General features: G+C 48.3%; 1 pseudogene; it reads right to left on the bottom strand.

Annotated features, from left to right (window-relative positions):
• Positions 1 to 1,925: 1,925 nt before the first annotated feature.
• Positions 1,926 to 18,840, bottom strand: LOC129326254 (uncharacterized; annotated as a pseudogene).
• Positions 18,841 to 20,425: the final 1,585 nt, after the last annotated feature.

The following is a 20,425-nucleotide window of genomic DNA, read 5'->3' as shown; positions in this document are numbered from 1 at the left end:
CATCAGCCCAACATTCTAAAGAGTATGCAGGACACATGCAGTACTCAGGACACAACATGTCCTGAGGTAAAAATGCACCTCCCATCTAGGGTTGCCAATCTCCCTGTGGGTCCTGGCTTTCCTTTGTGGCTGGCAGGCTGATGGGTCACCTGTGGAACTGTGTTCTGAGGTGAAAATTAGGTCAAGGAAACTGCAGACAGTTGAAGAAAAACAGTACAAGACTCTTGAAAAGGGATTTTATGTAAAAGTCATTATGGCAGTGGAGTTTTTAAATGTTTATGTGGAGATGGTGCATGGCCTTTCTAGGGGCCATTTCAATGCAAACCTCTCACATGAACCTGCCGAAGTGCTCACCACACCACCCCTCCCTCAGTCCAACTCCACCTCACTCCTCTTGCAGCCATCGCTTCTGACTGCCCCCAAGAAGTCTCCTGGCAGACGTTGTGCAAGATATACCAATGCTAAAAGGAGGAAGCAACTTAGAGATGTGGCAAAGAAATATGCACATCATACTCCTGCAGTGCATTGAGCAGCAGTGGCCAAGTACCAGCAAGTCCCAAGTCCAAGAGAAAGGTGATCATCCCTGCAGGCCTGGCCACAGTTGTGACGGCCCTAGCAGACCTGACAGCCATGATATACCCTGATATCATCACTATCACAAAGAAGTCCATGGATGGGCTGTGCAAGCATGCCACTCTGACCCCCAAGAAAGACAAGGCTGCCATCATTAATGAAACACAACTTAACTCCCTCAAAGGGGCAGAAATGGAGTACAGATGGACTCAGTGGTGCAAATGGATGATGAGGTCCACTACCGTGTGGAGTTCCTCAACATGCTCAACCCTCCTGGCTTCCAAGCCCACAAGCTTCTCCTCAAAGTGGGGGCTTCAAAGTAGGGGGAAACCACCAATGAGGTCTACAAAGAGGTCCTTCAGTAGAAAAAAAAGGTTGTACATATTTTTCACTTTATTTATTGCACTACAATCTTTTCTTTTTAAAACCTCTTCAAGAAATGTTACATTTCAAAATTCACTTCATCAGTTTTCAGCATCAACACATTTCGCTTTATATAAACACCTTTGTGACGCTCGGGTACTATGCCATTATACTACAAAACCAACTGAAAAAACTAACCCACAAACCGAAAAATGTTACATATCCATAAGTATTATAACTGGAATTAAAGTCGTTAAATACTGTAGTGAAGCATGGGCATCAAGCTAGTCTTGTTCATAAATTTCTAAAATAATTTTTTTAAAGGAGATATAAAAAATTGCAGCAACTACTAGACCATTGCACTACTTTCACATGCAAAAAAAATGCCCAATATTTTACAACAGAGACCTTCCATATATGGAATGTGAAATGCCAGATGTTCAAGCTGGATCAAAAAATGAAGAGACACTAGAGATCATATTGCAAATTTACATTGGTTACTGGATCATGCAAGGTAATTTCTGAAGAAAATCAATTTGCATTTTTTAGATTACAGCAAAACTTTTTTTTTGAAAATTAAATAAGATTTATTTTAAAAAGATAACCAACAACCACCCAACATACAAAAAACAACAAAAAAAATCAACTAAGGGGAAGCAAGTGGCACAAAGACCACCAAACATACAAGAGACAAAAAATAAAAATCTATCGGGAGGCAATAAGTGGCATGAGGAAACATCGACAGGAGGATCTCTCAATGGTTCTTGTACATATGGAAGAACATTAAGTGTGGAGGCCTTCTATTTCCAATCAGCAAGGAAGCAAGATGTACCAGGAGCCAGGGATTGTCACCACCAGATCTGGGCTAAAAGCAACAGAAGATGTAATGTCTTGGAGGAAGTTGGCTTTGTGCTTATTGAGTCTCTTGGTCTGGATTACTGGGGTGCGCAGAAGGAGGACCACTCCTAGAAGTTTCACCATGGATGAGTTTAGTAGTCAGCACAGGGCTTTTTGTTCAACTTGAGATCAATCTCAAAGTCATAATCAAACATGCCAAATGGACTGTGTTGTTTTTTGTTCTTCCATTTTTTGTGGCTATTGTGGTGGCTTCCCGAGGAAGTGGAAGAAGCAGCTTTTTGGGGCTTGACACCCTGAACAGAGCCATCTAGCTCTTCCACTTAGCCCTGACTTGGTTCGTTTTCCTGGTTGTAGAAATCAGGGGAAGTGTCACTCTTGGTCCCACTCCTAGGCTCCCATTTTTCAATGAGCTGTTCTTGAACTCCTGCCAGAGCACTGAATGTGGTGGCCGAGGTGACTGAGGATTTGCTGAAGAGGCACTTGGCTTCTTTGAACTTCCTGCTCTGCCAGTCGTTCTTAATGTTGGAATTCTTCTGGTTGGTGAGGTATCCGTCCCAGACACAGATGATGTTGCCGTACATCTGCGTGTCCTCCAGGAAGCTGCTCTTGAGCATGTAGATCTGCTGCCCCAGGTTGGCTAGCATCTCTGTCAGCTCCTGCATGTGCTTGACCAGCTCAGCCAGCTCCCAGTGGGTGTTGGGGATGCCCAGGTGCACTGCCGGAGCCAGCTGCCTCAGCAGCCAATTACAGCAAAACTTTCAACTGTGAGGATCATGAAAAGCTAAATTTGGTTTTTAAAGAAATGTGGCTGCCACAATATCTTATTGTTTTGGTGTGCAATCTGTACTCTGGACAAGAGGCTACTTTTTAGGAAAGAACACAGAGAAACATGGAGAACAGTTCTCAATTGGCAAAGGTGTCAGAAAAGGATGTATTTTACCTGAACTGTCTATATACAGAACATATAATAAGGAAAGATAGATTTGATTTAGATGAATGTGGAGTAAAATTGGTGGACGGAACATAAACAGTTTGAGATATGCAGAAGACACCACATTACTCATAGAAAATTGTGAAGAGTTAAAATGACAACTGATGAACGTTAAAAGAGAAAGTATCATAACTAGATTACAGCTGAACATGAAGACAAAATAATGAGTAACTACTGAGGAATTACACATAATGAGGAAACTGAAATTGTCAAAGATTTTCTATTCCTTGACTCAATCTTCAACCAAAACGAGACTGCAACAAGAAATTAGAAGGAGATTGAGACTTCGAAGGGCAGCCATGGAGGAATTAGAAAAGATCCTTAAGTGTAAAAAATGTCCCTAGAGACCACAATCAAGATAATACATACTATTTTAATCCCCATTATTTATTGTGTTTTAAAGTACAGTAACCTCTCTTGAGTTTCAGTAAAAAACACGGAGTATAAAAGTAGTATATTGTCTGGGGTTGAGTGCCCCAAGCACCCCGGATTTCCCACAGACTCTTACCTGAAGGCTGACGGAACCCCAACTGCAGGCACAGGAAGCCCCAGGGAGTTCAGCTCCAAACAGCAGTGAGGGAAGGGGGAAAGGAGCCAGAGGGAGAAACCAGCCAGGTGCATGCTGCCCAACCCCGCCCCAAAGGGCAAGAGGCACGCCCGCCTGCCAGAGACACCAATACTGGGACGGAGGTACTGGAAGCCCCTGCACAAGCCCTAGGAAGAACCAGCAGCAACAGCCACCTGGGAGAACTGGCTGGACCCTAGGAGACCAGCGCAGCACCTTGTGAACAGAGATCAAGGAGGCCACACCACACCGCATCACCTGGAAGGGCCCTGCCAGCCCTGTCCTGCAGGAAAGAATAAGAGAGAAGGGAAGAGAGAAAGGAGGCACACCTGAGGAAATCCCCAGCTGGGATACATCCAGCCCTGCCCTGCAAGAGAAGAGAGGAATGCAAGGAGAAACTAGTGCTAGGAAAGAAACACCTGAGGACATACACAGCTGGACAGTGTCAGGAGTGGGAAGGAGCCTGGGAGGAAGGGCAGGGGAAGTTGGAGGAAACCCTATAAAGGCTGGCTTAGGAGAGAGAATGTGGTGGGTTGTGTAGGAGGAGTGGTAGTTGTTGCCTGCCTGCCTGCCTGCCTGCCTGGAGGAGTATGACCAAGCAAGGAGGGAAAGGATGGTCGGTGAAGGAGTGGAAGGAGGGTGGTGGGAGCAGGGGCTGGGTCAGGTTGAGCAGGCCTGCGAGTGGACTGAGAAGGAGTAAGGGTGAGGTATACCTCCCTTCCTTCCACAAAGCAGGACCCCAAGTATCCTTGAAAACACCCCAGAAGTAGAGACAGGCACCCCAGCGTCTGGCACAGCAGCACACAGGATGAATCCTGACAATATAAATATACTGTCTTCCCTAATAATTAAAAATTACTCCTTTAAATTTGCACCTATGAGCAACTGTGAACTGTGATTCAACTGTTATGCAGGATTTATCTGTTTGTTTAGTTAATGTATGGCATATTTTAAACTGTGATGGTCACTTCTACCTGATAGTCTTCCAAATTAGAAATGAAGCATGGATTTTGCCAAGTAATTTTATAGACTTTGCAGGTCATGTAAACAGTTTGAGCTTTGGTGTTTGTATATATATTCAAACATATATACAATAGTGGGGAGGAAGGGGAGAATAATAACCTGAACTAGGGTTGCTGTAATGGAAAATGTGAAAATAAAGCATATTTTATTTTTAAATGAAATTAACTGTGACAAACCCGAAGTGTGTTATTTCCATGCACTTCTGTTCATATGCCATTAAGTCCATTAAGTTGCATTATTATCTGGATTTGGTATTATGAATGACTTCTGAAATCTTTTCTGAATGCCTTTTAAACTCATTAATCCAAACATTGCTTTTATGCTTGTTTTCCTAGTTAGATGCACTTTGCAGTCCTCTTTAAAATATTTATAAGTAACTGTAATTAATGAAAAGAGTAATTTCTCCCCTAAAAATATGAGCTACCAAAGTGATCTTGACATTTAAATGCACATATAAAAGGATGCATTTCCTGGAAAACAATGTATTGTTTTGGGGTTTTTTCCTGTTAGTGAGGTCATTTATCCAAGAGCTTGGACTTCTTGTTGCAATGGTACAGGGACCTGTCTATCATATCCTGTCATCCATAGCCTGACACCCTCCCTATACTCCTCCATGACAGCTTCGTTCATCCAAACATGGTCTCCTGCAGGTGCCACCCTACACATAGGCAAAATCAACAGCAGCCTGTACATGTGCTTTCTCTGTGGTGGCCCCTACTCTGTGGAATGGTTTGCCTGAGGAAGTCAGGAGAGCGCCCACTCTCATGGCTTTCCACAAATGATGCAAAATTGAATTATTTAAAAAGGCTTTTTACTCAGAAAGTAGGGCTGTACTGCAGGGAGGGGCTCTCAGATGCTTTGCTAATGAATTAGGAACCATAGACTTCACCACTATGTTGTATTGGATTCCTACTAGTGCTATGTCTTCATAAACTATTTACCCTATGGCATTGTTTATGAAAATGTTCTTGATATTGACTGTAGTAATTTCACACTTGGTAATCCGCCTTGAGTCTCAGCGAGAAAGGCAGACTATAAATGAAATAATTAAATAAATAAATAACCCAAACTGAAAAGCCCTTCTGAATGACACCACCTTTCATCTCTTTCAGGTCAGCAATGAAGAAACCTTTTTACCATTGTTGCTTACAGACCATTCTACAATAGTTGTGCCGTAGTAGTTGTAGTAGCAGTAGCAGCCGCAGCAGCCACAATAATAAATATGGACTTAGATGGAGGAGGATTATATCCTGTTAGAGTAGTGGAGAGGTATATGAATTACAGTAGTCAGAGGTATGCTTTTTCACATTATCTATATTTTTTAAATTTCAAAATCAAGAGCAAATGCTGGGCCACCTTCATCTCTGCACTTTTAAATCTATGTCACAACCTACTGGAAGTGGTTGTGGGATAAAGATTAAAGGAGTTGACTTAATCTTCTCTAGTAAGAATTGAACTTACTAACAAGAAGTCCAGTTTTGTAGCAGCTTTACTATGTTTTTCCCATCACTCCCAAATGGAAACCACATTCATAAAGACAGTAGGCAGCTTCTTCTTCATTAGTGAGTGCAAGATATGATCTGGATAGTGTTATTATGGGAAGGAGGCCTAGTGTTTTCCTACTGCTGCTGCTGCTGCTGTAAGATAATAACCAAAACGAAGAACATACAGCAGAAGTATCCACCACCAATCACTCGGAACAAAAAAGGGTTAAGCCAGAATAAAGACACTAGCTTTATTGCAAACTGCTTGCACCTGGCCTGATCCTTATTACCCAGTCAGGAATATTGCACATACTCCATACTTGCTGTAGATGATGCAAATGTAGCTGCAAGACTCCCTCTAGCCTCTAACCTTGAAGTTCTGATGTAATTTTGCACCTGTGTATTTCAGTTTTATTCTGGAAATGACAAACAGTGAAATCCTAAGAGTTACTCCAGTCTAAGCCTATTGATTTCAATGGGATTATACTGGAGTAAATCTTTTTAGGATTTCACTATAAGTCATGCTGATAGTACTTTTCCAGAGAGAAGGCTTTGCAGATTAACCAGACCTAGAAACCTGAACCAAAGGTCTGATAGTCAAGGAACAGGATAGGATAGGATAGACAAGTTTCTTTACATTCGTTTTGTTCTTTGGAGGAACAGATTGTCAGGTTTTGCCCTGGGTGATGCTAGGCCAGGCGCCGTTGTGCCTGATCTTGACTCTGAGAGGTCATCAGGGATGGGGAATGTGAATTTAATGGGCTAAAATGTTTTTCATGGGTTTTTCTGTTTCTAAGCAATCCTGCTGTATTCTCAGGGCTCTCATTGTATTCTCACTATGCAAAGCAGAGAAGGGACCAAAAGACATGTGAATGTATACCTGTTAATGTGAAGTGCTAAACACTTGTAGTTTGGGCTATCAAAATGATATACTTGTATCACTATGCAAATAAGAGAAATCTCCTGAGTTAATAATGCTTGAAGGAGATGGAGAATACCAGCTGAACTTTGCTCTAGAAAACAAGGACACAGAGAGAAGGACTTGCGTCCTTTCCCCTAGTCCAACAGAACCTGTCAATGACATGAAGAGCTCCCAGGTGTCAGAAGGGAGCCTAAGAAGCTTCAAAGATAGTATTTTGCCTGCGAAGCACAAAATGTTGCTAATAAAAGATGTTCCTTGACAAAGATAATCTTGAGACGATAAGCAATGACATCCAGAATTGTTCTTCCAATGTGAACTTGGGGTGATCTCTTGCTTGGACCAATGTAGTCCCAAGGTTGTAATTTACATAACTTATGCTAATTGATCTGATGGTATAAATTCTTCTGTTGTAATATTGTAGCTCTGAAGAACTGATCAGTTCAAGGAGCCTGTTTGTTTCTGGTAACTATTATTCTTCCTTTGCTTATAAGCAGATAAAAAGGCTTATGTTTATTTCCCTCAGCAGGACTCCTGTGTATTTTTCTTTACCAATTGGGCTAAAACAAGATAAAGCACTGTGCAACAGGGACAACACAGGTTCTCGCTCTGTGGAAGGAGGGGGGTATACTTCACCCTCGCTCCCTTTCAGTTCATTTGCAGGCCTACTCAACCTGACAGAGTCCTGGCCACCTCTCCTTACTTCTTACCTTCCAAAGCCTTTGGACTCCTTGTCTCTTCCAGGCTTGATCTTCCTCCTCGCCTCCATCTTCCATGTTCTTCCTCCTTCCAGCTCTTCTCTCACTCTACGAAACTCCATCCTAATCCACACCATCCTCCTTCTCCCACTTCCTACTCCTAACTCACCACCCCACCATGTGAGTGAACTTTCTTTATATCCCTTCTCCCATTCCCAGCTCCGCCTGCCAACCATGCCCCCAGCCCTCTATCATGGCCCTGGCTGTCTTAGGCAGCCACACCTGTGGTTGCTTTGCTGGCTGCTCTGGGCCTTCTTTGCTGGCTGCTGGGCTTCCTCTGCTGAATGCCTTAGGCAGCCCCACCTGAGGCTGCTTTGCTCCCAGCCTCATCTGGTTCTTGTTACCTCCTTCTAGCCTGCCTGCAGGTTGGGGTGTGGCCCTGTGTTGCCTTTGCTGCCTTCCCTCCACTACGGGTAAAGTTGCCGGCTGGCTTGCTGCTGGCTGGCCATTCCTGTGTCTTGTGCCCTCTCCCACCAGTGGGGTCCCTTCCTGGCTGTTCTCATTCCCCCTGTCTGGGCTCCTAGGCTCCCACCAGAGGGTGGGGCTAGCTGGGTTTCACCTGCTCCATCTGACCCTCTGAGGCTTTGGTGCTTCTCTCCCTCCCTCTGTTGCTGTCTGGTTTTGGACCAGGGTATCAGTTGGAGTGGCTGGGTAGCTGTCTGCTGGCTGTCTCCTGTCCCCTCCTCCCAGTAAGTCCAGGGGCTAGGCCTCAGACCCCAGACAGAAATAACGTGTCTTAGCCCTGTTTCAGGGTACTGATAGCCCTTAAGATAGTTGAAGAGCTTATCTAATTATACCATGGCACTGGCTTATGGAGCTTCTGGATCTATGGGGAAGAATTGTCTTTCTGTAAAAGTATTCCAACATTTACAATGGCACAAAACTATTTATCTTGGTCTTGTACCCAGTCATTCTGACTTACTAGATCAACCACCATTCTTTTGCCTCTTTTCCCAGTCCCTAACAATATGATGAATTTCTTCAATTTGAAGCAGTTATTCTCTCATTGCTATAATTGTTCTTTCACTTTATTACATCACAGAAATCTATTATTAATCTCATTTGCAGAATAGCCTGCAGTCATAATTTTAGTGTACCATCATATCACAGAATCACATTGCAGTTCCCAATTGTACAGGGACATTTTCAGCAATATTCACATGTTGTAAAACACCAATAACTTCTGAGAGTTTCTGTTTTGGAGAGCTAGGCCTTTTATCCATGGGCAATAAACTCTTCTCTTTTTCAGTGTTCACTTCTCAAGGATCAGATTAATCCTGGTGTGAGTGCCATTATTTTTTGTCCATACCACCTTGAAATAAACAAAAAGTAAAAGAAAACCCAACATGGTGCACATGCTGTGTTGGTGCAGAATAACCTCAAACACAGACCTTTTTACTCAAAAAGCATAGATAAATTAATCTTTGAAAACGTAAAAGCAATCTATATAACCACAACACAAATTAAGACTATCAATAGATTGTCATGACTAGACATGGGCATGATCTGAATTACGATTTCAAGAAGTCACCGATTTTGGCGTTTGCTCCATCATGACTCAGCTAATTGGTTCTGTCCACGGCAACCGATCCAGCAGTCGGGAGTTTGCTTGTTTGGGACTTGATCGGATATATCGGTTTCTGTTCAGAATTGCAGACACTAAGGCACCAGTAATTAATTCCCGGGACAACGGAGTCAGGGGGGGAATGAGCTGTCTTTGCCCTCCTTCTGTCGCCCTTGAAACACGAATGGAAGCCCAGCTTTCCTTGATTAGCAGGCTTCCTTCCAACCACGGAGCAGCAACTCAGGGGAGGGAGGGGAAAGGGGTTGGGCACAAAGGAAAGGCAAAAGGCAGCATGGGAGGCTGGGAGGCCGCCTGCACCATTCGCCTTTCCCCAGGACAAGGGACGTGTGGGCAAGCCAGCCACCCCTTGTCCGGGGGAAAGGCAAAAGGCAGCATGGGAGGCCACCCATGCCGTTCGTCTTTCCCCAGGACAAGGGGGGGATGTACTAAAACGAATGACAGGATTGCCCATTGAAAATAATGGGAGAGGCTTGAATGCCCATTGGAAATAATGGGAACCTGGAATGCCTTTTGACTTGCATGGGCTCCATTGAAACACATTCGAGCAAAAAAAAAAGGTGCAAAGAAAACGTGGAATGGATTTTGAAGGAAACTCTCTGGGCCCAGATAGACTGTTTTGGGACTGGATTGACAGGCCCCTGAGTGCAATGACGGCCCCTGGGTGTGACAGAAGGGGTCTGGGACTGGAATGACAGGCCCCACGCTGGAATGACGGCCCCTGGGTCTGTCAGAAGGGCTCTGAGACTGGAATGATGGTCCCTGGGTGACAGTCAGGGGCCTGTCATTCCAGTCCCAGAGCCCTTCTGGCAGACCCAGGGGCCATCATTCCAGGTAGGGGCCAGTCATTCCAGCCCCAGACCCCTTCTGTCACACTTAGGGGTCGTCATTCCTGTCAGGGGCCTGTCATTCCAGTCCCAGAGCCCTTCTGGAAGACCCAGGGGCCATCATTCCAGGTAGGGGCCAGTCATTCCAGTCCCAGACCCCTTCTGTCACACTTAGGGGTCGTCATTCCTGTCAGGGGCCTGTCATTCCAGTCCCAGAGCCCTTCTGGCAGACCCAGGAGCCGTCATTCCAGGTAGGGGGCCTGTCATTCCAGTCCCAGAACCCTTCTGTCACACTTAGGGGTCGTCATTCCAGTCAGGGGCCTGTCATTCCAGTCCCAGAGCCCATCTGAGACACCCAAGGACCCTCATTCCAGGTAGGGGCCTGTCATTCCAGTCCCAGAGCCCTTCTGAGACACCCAGGGGCCATCATTGCACTCAGGGGCCTGTCAATCCAGTCCCAGAACAGTCTATCTGGGCCCAGAGAGTTTCCTTCAAAATCCATTCCACGTTTTCTTTGCACCTTTTTTTTTGCTCTAATGTGTTTCAATGGAGCCCATGCAAGTCAATAGGCATTCCAGTTTCCCATTATTTCCAAGGGGCATTCAAGCCCCTTGTCTTGCGGGGCAGGTGAACGGTGTGGGCAGCCTCTGAGCCACTCACACTGCTGCCAGCTCCACAGCACACCGAGACAGCCGGCTTGCTGTGTGGGCGGGAGCGACTCAGGAACGCGTGCGCGCATGCAACAGCCTGACAACGGTTGCTCTGGGCACTGGCCTCCCCAATTTCCGATTTGGGATCCGATTTTGGACTGGAAACGAGACTTGATCAGTTAGAATCAGGTACCTGCGTTCGGCAGCGCTACGGAATCACGATCAGCTAAATCAGGATTATTTTTTGGATCGTGCCCATGTCTAGTCATGACACACCTTTCTTTTTGTAAAGAAAAATTAATGACATTGTAACATCAAAATTTCATTTTTATTGTATTGTTTTTGTTTGCTCCCCTTTTACTGTCCCCTAGCTGTGGGTCAGGCTGGGCAGGGCTCTCCGGGGAGGAGGAAGAGAGGGATCATAAATTCTAAACAAATCATTTACTTGGCACATGACAGTCATGTATTGGAGATTTTTTTTTAAAAAAATGAAGCATAATTGCATTATAATATAATGATATAACATCATTATGTTGCAAGGTTCCTGCTGCATTGCAACCATTTCTTGGATAAGTATGACAAAAAACGCAGTATTCAAGGGTAACATAGACTGTATTATTTTCCATCTTTAAATACTAGTCTCTTGTATCGCTGTGTTCTACCTTCCTATGTGTAAAAACACACATGCACATACATACACCCACACACATATACTTGTGTGTGCATGTATACATGGCATGCTTATACTGAATGAACAGGTACCCCTCCTCCAGGGCCATCCCTGGCTGCAGCTGCTATTGCCGCTGGCTGGGAATGCTGCATTCTTTAACTATCAGCAGAGTTCCTAAATTCTTAATCAACACTAAAGGATGGTGCCTGATACCTGGTGGAACAAAAGGATTGGGGGGGGGTAGTATGGCTGAACATATGTCATCACAGGAAATTACTCTCCCACAAAACTGAACACTTAAAAGTGAATACCTACAAGCAACATGAGTACCTTGTTCTTTCTTCCATTTCCTGAGTCTGTACAACCTGTGTTCTTGGGTGATAGAGGTGAATGTTTTAGGAACCTGAGTATGGACAGCCCCACATCATTTTGGATGACGTCTTAAAAACAAGTTGCATAACTGTTGCAATTAATTTAGACATTTATTTATACAATTTATGTGCCACCTTTACAGAGACTTGCACATGTGTTCAGAGAAGTAAATAAAAGCTTTAAAGTTTTGGGTTTGTTTGTTTTTAAAGGAAGGGTCACTGAATAACTCAATGATATCTAGTCAGTCTTGGATTTGACTGATCTTTCTAGTAGCATACTTACTTTCAAATTCATAAGCAGGCAATACTTCAGTGTGTAATCCAATAAGAACTGAAGTTATCAAGCATCTTTTTATGTGCTACGCATCAGACCTCAAGAGATGCTCTCCAAAGCTAATCTCATTGCACAAAGAATAGTGATATGCATGAAAATTATCTAAGGCACTGAAAAAAAACAAGCAGAATCGCATACTGTTGGCAGGTGTTATTTCACAATGAAGGTATTCCAGGTATGTTATATAATCATTAATAATCTGGACATTATCATGTCTGAAATTCTAGTGAGTAATGGTTAACACAAGAAACATCTTGTATTTAGCAGTATTTTCCTCCTAAGGGAGTTTAACTGTTGCCTATGTTTGAAATTTGCATGTACAAATGTAATATGTGCAATCAGGTATCTATGATATGAGCTAACATTCCATAACTCCAACATAACAATAAATGAAGTTGCTGTTCTCTACTAATGGATACTCACAACTGTTGGAGATAAAGTTGCTCTTTGGATTCAGGAGTTTTGCTCTAGTGTAGTTTTTACTTTGATAGCACATTACAAAGCACTTACCAAACTTTCAAAATCATGTATCATGGGTGGTTTTGTATCAAAACATACAATTGCAAAGACTTGTAGGCTAGCAGTTACCTGAATTGCATCATATTGTTTGTATAAGAGTGTATACTTAGGAGCTGTGGCCCCTTGCATGAGAATTAAATATGATGTCTAAAATTGTCAGTTTTAAAAAAAATCTATACTACCACAGAGCCAAACATGACCTAAAGATTTTTTTGTCCCTAAAACAAAACGTAAGTGATTGTTTAGATATTTAATGACACTTTATCCAGTGCAACTCCATTCCACTGGGCATTGCTTGTTCTTGCTCCCTTTTTGCCACTTATTTTATGCTTGAATTTTATTTACAGCTCTGTTAAGCATGTACAATATATCTAGGAAAATATGCTGTTCATCCGTAAATAAAATTTTGAATTTTGTGGTCTATTCTATTAATGAAGGGATCCTAATTAAGTTTCATTTACACCAAATTTCTTTTCATAGTTACAACTCCAGTTCAGCACACCCTATAAACTAATGAGAGTTTATTTAATAATTACCTTTTTACATCTGCCTCTGAAACATAATCAATTGCCACCCTAGTTGGAATAAAGAGGCAGACACCTTGTTGGAACTAAGGGCCACTTTATTAACTATACATATTAACATTAACACACACAGCGGCAAGGGCCTAAAGCGGTACAGGTCAGGCCACGGGGTCCCCCTGGACCACCGCCCTGACCTGTCTGGGCGAGCCCCGAAGCCCCGGGTGCGACCCATCCCTAGGACGGCGCGGACCCGGCCGGCCAGGCAACGTGGTCACCCCCTTCTCAAGCTCCTAACACCTCAGCCGTATAGCAGTGAGGTAAGGACTCGCAAGCTGGGGTTTCCAAAGGCAGCCTGCCCCTGCAACTGGCAGCCGTCAAAGCAGTACCAGCCCTTCAGGCAGGCCCCTCTTCCCACTAAAGGGGAAGCGCCAAGGGTGCTCACCGGCCCGCACCCTAACTACCCAAAACCTGCCAGGACACACTAACTGGCACCACCCTACAGCCAAATTCCTCAATCCCCCATACCGGTGCAAGGTAGGCGAAAAACCCCCTCTCCACTTCGCCAATTCAGGAGGGGAGGAAAAAATTCCTACCTGACTCTGACACAGCAGCCGGCTAATCCTGCACCGATACTGGGAGAGGAGGGTGGGCCAAGCGACGAGCCGCAACTGAAGCTGGGCCGGGCAGAGCACGTTCTTCCCTCTCCCTCTGCCCCGCCCAGCAGCCAATACCCAGGAAGGAGGGAGGAGCCGGTGCTGCCCCAATCCTTCCAGGGAGGCAATAACGGCACCCGGCTAACCGGCCCACAGCCTGCCGGGTAAGTGCCGAATTGCCACCCTAGTTGGAATAAAGAGGCAGACACCTTGTTGGAACTAAGGGCCACTTTATTAACTATACATATTAACATTAACACACACAGCGGCAAGGGCCTAAAGCGGTACAGGTCAGGCCACGGGGTCCCCCTGGACCACCGCCCTGACCTGTCTGGGCGAGCCCCGAAGCCCCGGGTGCGACCCATCCCTAGGACGGCGCGGACCCGGCCGGCCAGGCAACGTGGTCACCCCCTTCTCAAGCTCCTAACACCTCAGCCGTATAGCAGTGAGGTAAGGACTCGCAAGCTGGGGTTTCCAAAGGCAGCCTGCCCCTGCAACTGGCAGCCGTCAAAGCAGTACCAGCCCTTCAGGCAGGCCCCTCTTCCCACTAAAGGGGAAGCGCCAAGGGTGCTCACCGGCCCGCACCCTAACTACCCAAAACCTGCCAACGCCAAGGTCAAGCCTCTGCTTAGGCCTTGGCGCCCCACTGATAATCTAGGGCCAGCTGTAGCCCTTGCCGCAAGTCGTCCAAAAATATTTGGTTGCCCAATTCCGAAAGGTGCACCCCATCGCCCCTGTAGAGGCCCGGCACCTCGGCCCTTATCCTAGGATGAGGCAAATACACCCCTAACCCTCCTTCCAGCGCCTTCTGAATGGCACGATTGGCCTTCATCCTTGCTCTCTCTATGGCTTGTCGGCACCCCGCTTCCCTCCAAACCAAACGAGGGACCATTGCTGACCACATAATCAGCACCCCCGGCCACCTCTCAGCGATAAGGCGCAAATCAGCCTGCGCCTGGGCAGACAACGCCCTACCCTGGAGCATCCCCAGGTCATTGCCGCCCAAATGAACAACTAGGATATGGGGGGGCTCACACCCCAATCCAAACAGCAAGGGCAAGAGACCTGACCACCTGAGGCCACGGCGACCCCGCCACTCCAACACAGCCTTCTCGCTCAATCCAAGCTGCGACCCCACAGAAGTCCGTCTTGCTTGATGGGCTGCCCAAAAAACATAACTGTGGCCGCAGATCAGAATCCGTTGCCTGGCACCGCGCGCTCTGGAACCTAAGAAACAATCAGTTAACAGCGTTCTAAACATGCGAAAGAGGACGAACATATGAACGGAAAGCAGCTGATCTCCACCGACCCACCTGCTGTATCATCTGCCCAGTAAACCCCATGGCTGCCGCGGTGGATGCAGCCCCAATCCTAAACGAGTGGGTGCCAAAATTCACCCCCTTCAAACCCAGTTTATTCAGAGCTCGCTTCGTCACCGCCCAAAACTGAAAACGCGTAAGCGGAGCACCGCTCTGGTGAGAGAAAAGCAGGCCCTCACCATCCCCCCTCAACTTCCAATATCTGCTCAATGCCTTAACTGGGCACAGCTCCGCATCAGCACAGGGACCCAGCCTCACAACAGCCCCCTTTCCCTGTTGGTCTGTTTTAGACCAACGAATCAAAAGGGTAACGGCGTCCCCTTCAAAAGTCAAGTCTCTGGCCATCAATGCACGACCCGAGGAATCCCTTCCTGACTGCGCAACTAGCTCGCTGACCCGAAGGGCCCCAAAAAAGGCAGTTAGAGCGGCCGCATGGAAAAGCGACGCTTCATACCGCGACGTACACACCTCCTTCCATGCCCCCTTCAACCCCTTTAGGACTGCCGGGGAAATGGGCTCCCGCGAATCTACACCCCTGGGGCATTCCCTGGCCCAGCCTTCTAACATCTTCCTCACCCGGAAGTCGCCCGTGGCCTCAGGCAACCCCCGGGCTTTGCTAATAAACGCTAGCGCTGCCAGCTGCCCCCTAATGGATCGCACCGCCAACCCTTTGCCCCGTTGCCAGATACAAAATCGCAGTAAATGCTCCACCGGTACTGGCCAGCTATGTGCCAAACCTTCAACCGACCTAAACTCCCGTAACAGGCCTACCGCTCGCTGGTAAGCTCTCCGTGTGCTGGGTGCGATGGCTGCTTGAATAGCCCGACATACCTCGGTTTCCCAAGCTGCACAGCTCCGGTGGCATCCGAGCCGGGAGCCGATCGGCCTCCGGAGCGAGGCTCCAAAAACGCTCCATCTGTAGGCGAGACAAAGCGTCCGCCTTACCGTTATCCACCCCAGACACATGCCTGGCCCTGAACAAAATATTCCTCTGGAGGCACACCAGAGTGAATTCCCTCACCAACCGCATAACCATGGGGGACTTGGACGTTAAGGCATTAACCACCTGAACAACCGCCTGGTTATCACACCAAAATAGTACTGTGTGATTAGCCAGCTCATGCCCCCATAGGTGCACCGCCACTAAAAGTGGGAAAAACTCCAAAAAGGTAAGGTCCCTCACTAAGGTAGATGTCCGCCAATCCTGCGGCCACTGTTCTGCGCACCAATGATTCTGGAAATAAACTCCAAAACCAGTGGATCCAGATGCGTCCGACGTCACCTGCAGCTCCGCCTCAAGCAAGAGAACCTCCCGCCACAGAGAAACCCCGTTGAATTCAGCTAAAAAGGTCTCCCACACTGCTAAATCCGCACGCATACCCACTGAAACCCGCAACCTATGATGAGGTGCACGCAAGCCCGCCATAGCGTCGCATAAGCGGCGCAAAAAGGCCCTACCAGGAGCGATAGCCTTACAAGCAAAATTAAGGTAACCCACCAGCTGCTGTAGCTCTACCAGGGACACCTTATGTTGAGAGCGCATCTTAATCACCCTGGATCTAAGCTCTGCCACCTTATCTGCCGGTAACCTAAAAGACTGTTGGACAGTGTCCAATTCTATCCCCAAAAAAGTCAGCACCTGAGAAGGCCCTTCTGTCTTCTCATGTGCCAACGGCACACCCAGCTCCTCCGCTAAGGCCAAGAACGTGGCCATTAGCCGAGCGCACTGTCCTGACCCCGCTGGCCCAGCGAACAAAAAATCGTCCAAATAATGAGCCGTATCGCGAGAGGCGGCCCTACGTCGCACCTCCCATTCAAGAAAAGAACTAAAACACTCGAAGGCCGCACATGAAATGGAGCAGCCCATTGGCAATGCTCTATCCATGTAAAATTCCCCATCAAAGGCAAAGCCAAGGAGCTCAAAGTCATTGGGGTGCACTGGCAGAAGACGAAAGGCCGACTTAATGTCGCATTTCGCCATCTCAGCGCCCACCCCGCACCTACGGACCACCCTGGCCGCTTGGTCAAAAGTGGTATACCGAACCGAGCATAACTGCTCAGGAATGGCATCATTCACCGATTCCCCTTTAGGGAATGACAGGTGATGAATCAGGCGGAATTCCCCTCGTGCCTTCTTAGGCACAACCCCCAGAGGAGATACTCTGAAGTTGGGGGTTGGGGGGGCAGGAAATGGCCCCAACACTCGCCCCTCCGCACACTCCTTCTCAATCTTCTTCCGAACTATGTCCTCTTTTCCTAAAACCGAACGTAAATTATCAGACATAAAAGGTGCCCTGGCACCCTGAAACGGAATTCTAAATCCGTCCTGAAACCCGTGAAACAAATAAGCTGCGTCCTCCTGCCTGGGGTAACCTTGCAAAAGCCGCCTAAGGACCCTCAACCTTACCGGGCTGGGGCCCTTTACCAGGGGGGTGTTGACCCCCTGCACTGCCACCTCCCGGCTTCTTCCCACCCCACCCCGGCTTACCCCTGGGGCATGAATTATATGGGTGGGAACCTCCACAAGAGGGACACTCATGTCTGAACCGGCAAGGCTTCCGCATACAGGAACCCTTGTACGCAAACTCCCAACACAGGAGCCGGGGTTGAACCGGCTGACCCGCGGCAACGCGGGAGCTTGGGGCCTGGGAAGACCGATGCACAACATGCCCACTGTCTGACCTATCAAACACGTTCGGCTTAGCTGGGGACATCACCTGTAGCCACAATTCCTGATGAACCCGATCCCAAGGAATGTTAGGGTTCATGGCAGCCCGCATACGGAACTCCTCATCGTACTGCATCCATGCAGCACCTGAGAAGCCCGTGTACCCCTTAAAAACAATATCCAAGTATTGAAATAGTTGGATAGCCCGGCTAGGTTGAGCCCTAACGATGACCCCCGCATAAATCAAAAAACCGGGCAGCCAATTATTCCACGTCCTGTCCACTTTCCTCCTTTTGATCCGCTCCCTATCCCTATCATCCATTTCGTCCTTACTCTTTTTCTCCAGCTCTCTAAACAGCAGAGAAAAAAGGTCCACGTACTCCCCTTTCAATATTTTATCTTTGGTTGCCTGGGTCAGGTGCTCGCCTAACGGCAAAGCTGTGTCCCCAAATGGAACAGCGTTAAAGGGAACCTGTCCATATGCCATCGCCATATGGGGGTAAAACCCCCACTGGGTTCCCGCATACCCAGGCCACCCCAAATACGGGTTGGGGAAGGGCATAGCAGTTCCAGTTCCCCAAGCTGCAGTACCGGGCGCAGCCTGCATGAGCGGGGACCCCGCCCCGGCAGTTGTGCCAGCCGGGCTACTTCTGACTGCCTGCCCCCCAAAAGGCATGTAAGCCCCCGTTGAGAGAGAAGGCAGAGGGCCTGCCACTGCTTGGCCCCACGGCCCCCAAGGCCATGTACTAGCTGAATGTGGTGTCGTGTCATTACCTCCACACTCCACAGGTTCCACCGCAACAGCCACAGGGGAAGAATCATCCTGCCATGCTTGCACCTCCTCGCCAGTCGTCACTTGAGGCTCAGGGGGCCCAGCGCCGCTCTTGCTGCTGCTTCCGCCCGCTGTTCCTCCAGCTGCCCCTTCCAGGAGAGATAAACGCCGCAAAATATCTCTGTTAACAGCGTTTCTGGACGCCCTCCGTACCGGCCTCGCTGAATCAGCCTCCAGTGATGGAACACCTACAGACCCTTTCCCCTGCTCCAAAGCGCGTAGGCGCTTCAAAATATCCTGCTGGTCAGCCACCCCTTCATCTTCTGATGAAGACAAAACTGGACACGGCCTCTTGACTGCCTGCTTCGCAGCAGGCTGCTTCCCCTTGGGGGGACCCCTGCCCTTTTTTGGCGGCATGCTGTATCCCCCAACACCCCAAAAGGCAAGCAAAACAGGCCACTGCAAATGCCGGAGGCCAATAAGCCAGCCACAAAATGGCCGCCCCCACCAACTGCCTCTAAGATGGCCGCCCAAGCAGGAATGGGCTTGCTGCAGTCTAATATTGGCCGCAGGCCCTAGGAGGCAGGCGATGCAATGCCCCCCAACACCACCCAGCCAAACGGCTCGAGCCAAGGGCCACTTAGGTACCCCCAAAATCCCTCCCCAGGGATAAATTAGGCGTAGGATGAAGGTGGGGGAGGGCCCCACCAACGCAACCACACACCACCCCACACGCTGTGCAGGCAGCCACTCACCAGGGCCAATTCCCAACGGCCCCTTACTCCCTTAAGCCCCCCGTACAGGCAGGCGCCACCCAGACAAGGCCCGGGGAACCCGGCGCAAAAACGCCACCAGGCCACACGTATACAGCCCAACCGGGGGGGGTAACAATCCGGCCGAAAAGGAGGCAACTCCCCACCCCCCAAAGCGGCCTTAGGCCGTAAGGAGCCAAGCCCCCCGAAACCAAATACGCAGGCGGCCGCGCAAACGCCGCGCCGCAACCGCCGCGCCGCTCGTGCCGCGCTCGCGGCAAAACGCCCGGCTCCGTGCGCTGCGCTGCTGCGCCGACGCCTCCCGGGACGTTGCCGCGGCCTCGCTGCCTCTCCGCCGCCTCGCCGCCGCCGGAGAACCGCTGCCGCCGCTGCGACCGTCGCTCGCCCGGGTAGCTCCGACTACCCACACCAAGCGACGAGCCGCAACTGAAGCTGGGCCGGGCAGAGCACGTTCTTCCCTCTCCCTCTGCCCCGCCCAGCAGCCAATACCCAGGAAGGAGGGAGGAGCCGGTGCTGCCCCAATCCTTCCAGGGAGGCAATAACGGCACCCGGCTAACCGGCCCACAGCCTGCCGGGTAAGTGCCGAATTGCTGCCACCAAGAAGTCAGTGCTGATGTTACTACTACTAAATACCTGGAGACCCAAATAAATGCTGTTAGAAAGCAAAATTAATATTAATACTTGGAGTGATTAAAACAAATCTATCAATAATCTAGGGTGACATAACTTGAGGGAGCTTATATGTATCAACAATTTACTTTAAAACATGACATTGAACACACACACACACACACACACAACATTTATAATACTAGAGCAAAACCTGTGCATGAGAAATACAACATACTTTACAGGGTTTTTTTCTGGGGAAAGAGGTGGGGGAAGTCTCACTAGGGGCAACTCCCAGCAGGTGGTGGCACCCTTGTCTTTGTGCACATCTGCTCCCAGGACTGTGAGATAATGTCATTTCAGGGAAGTGACATAATTGTGCACGGCGCAGTTGCCCTCCAGGGAGAAAGAAAAAGAAAGGAAAGGAAAGAAGGAAAAACATGGAAAGAAGGAAAGAGAGGAAGAGAAGGAAGGAAGGAAGGAAGACATGGAAAGACATGAAATGAAGGGAGGGAGGGAGGCTTCAGCCGGGAGGGAGGGAATTCCTCTCCGCTGAAGTTTAAAGCCTATTTGGGGCTTCCCTGGCTTCAGCTGGCCCACAGGGAAGTCTTGGGCTGCAG

Source organism: Eublepharis macularius, chromosome 3, assembly GCF_028583425.1.
Source record: "Eublepharis macularius isolate TG4126 chromosome 3, MPM_Emac_v1.0, whole genome shotgun sequence".
Classification (NCBI taxonomy): Eukaryota; Metazoa; Chordata; class Lepidosauria; order Squamata; family Eublepharidae; genus Eublepharis; species Eublepharis macularius.
This window is presented reverse-complemented; position numbering and strand designations above follow the sequence as displayed.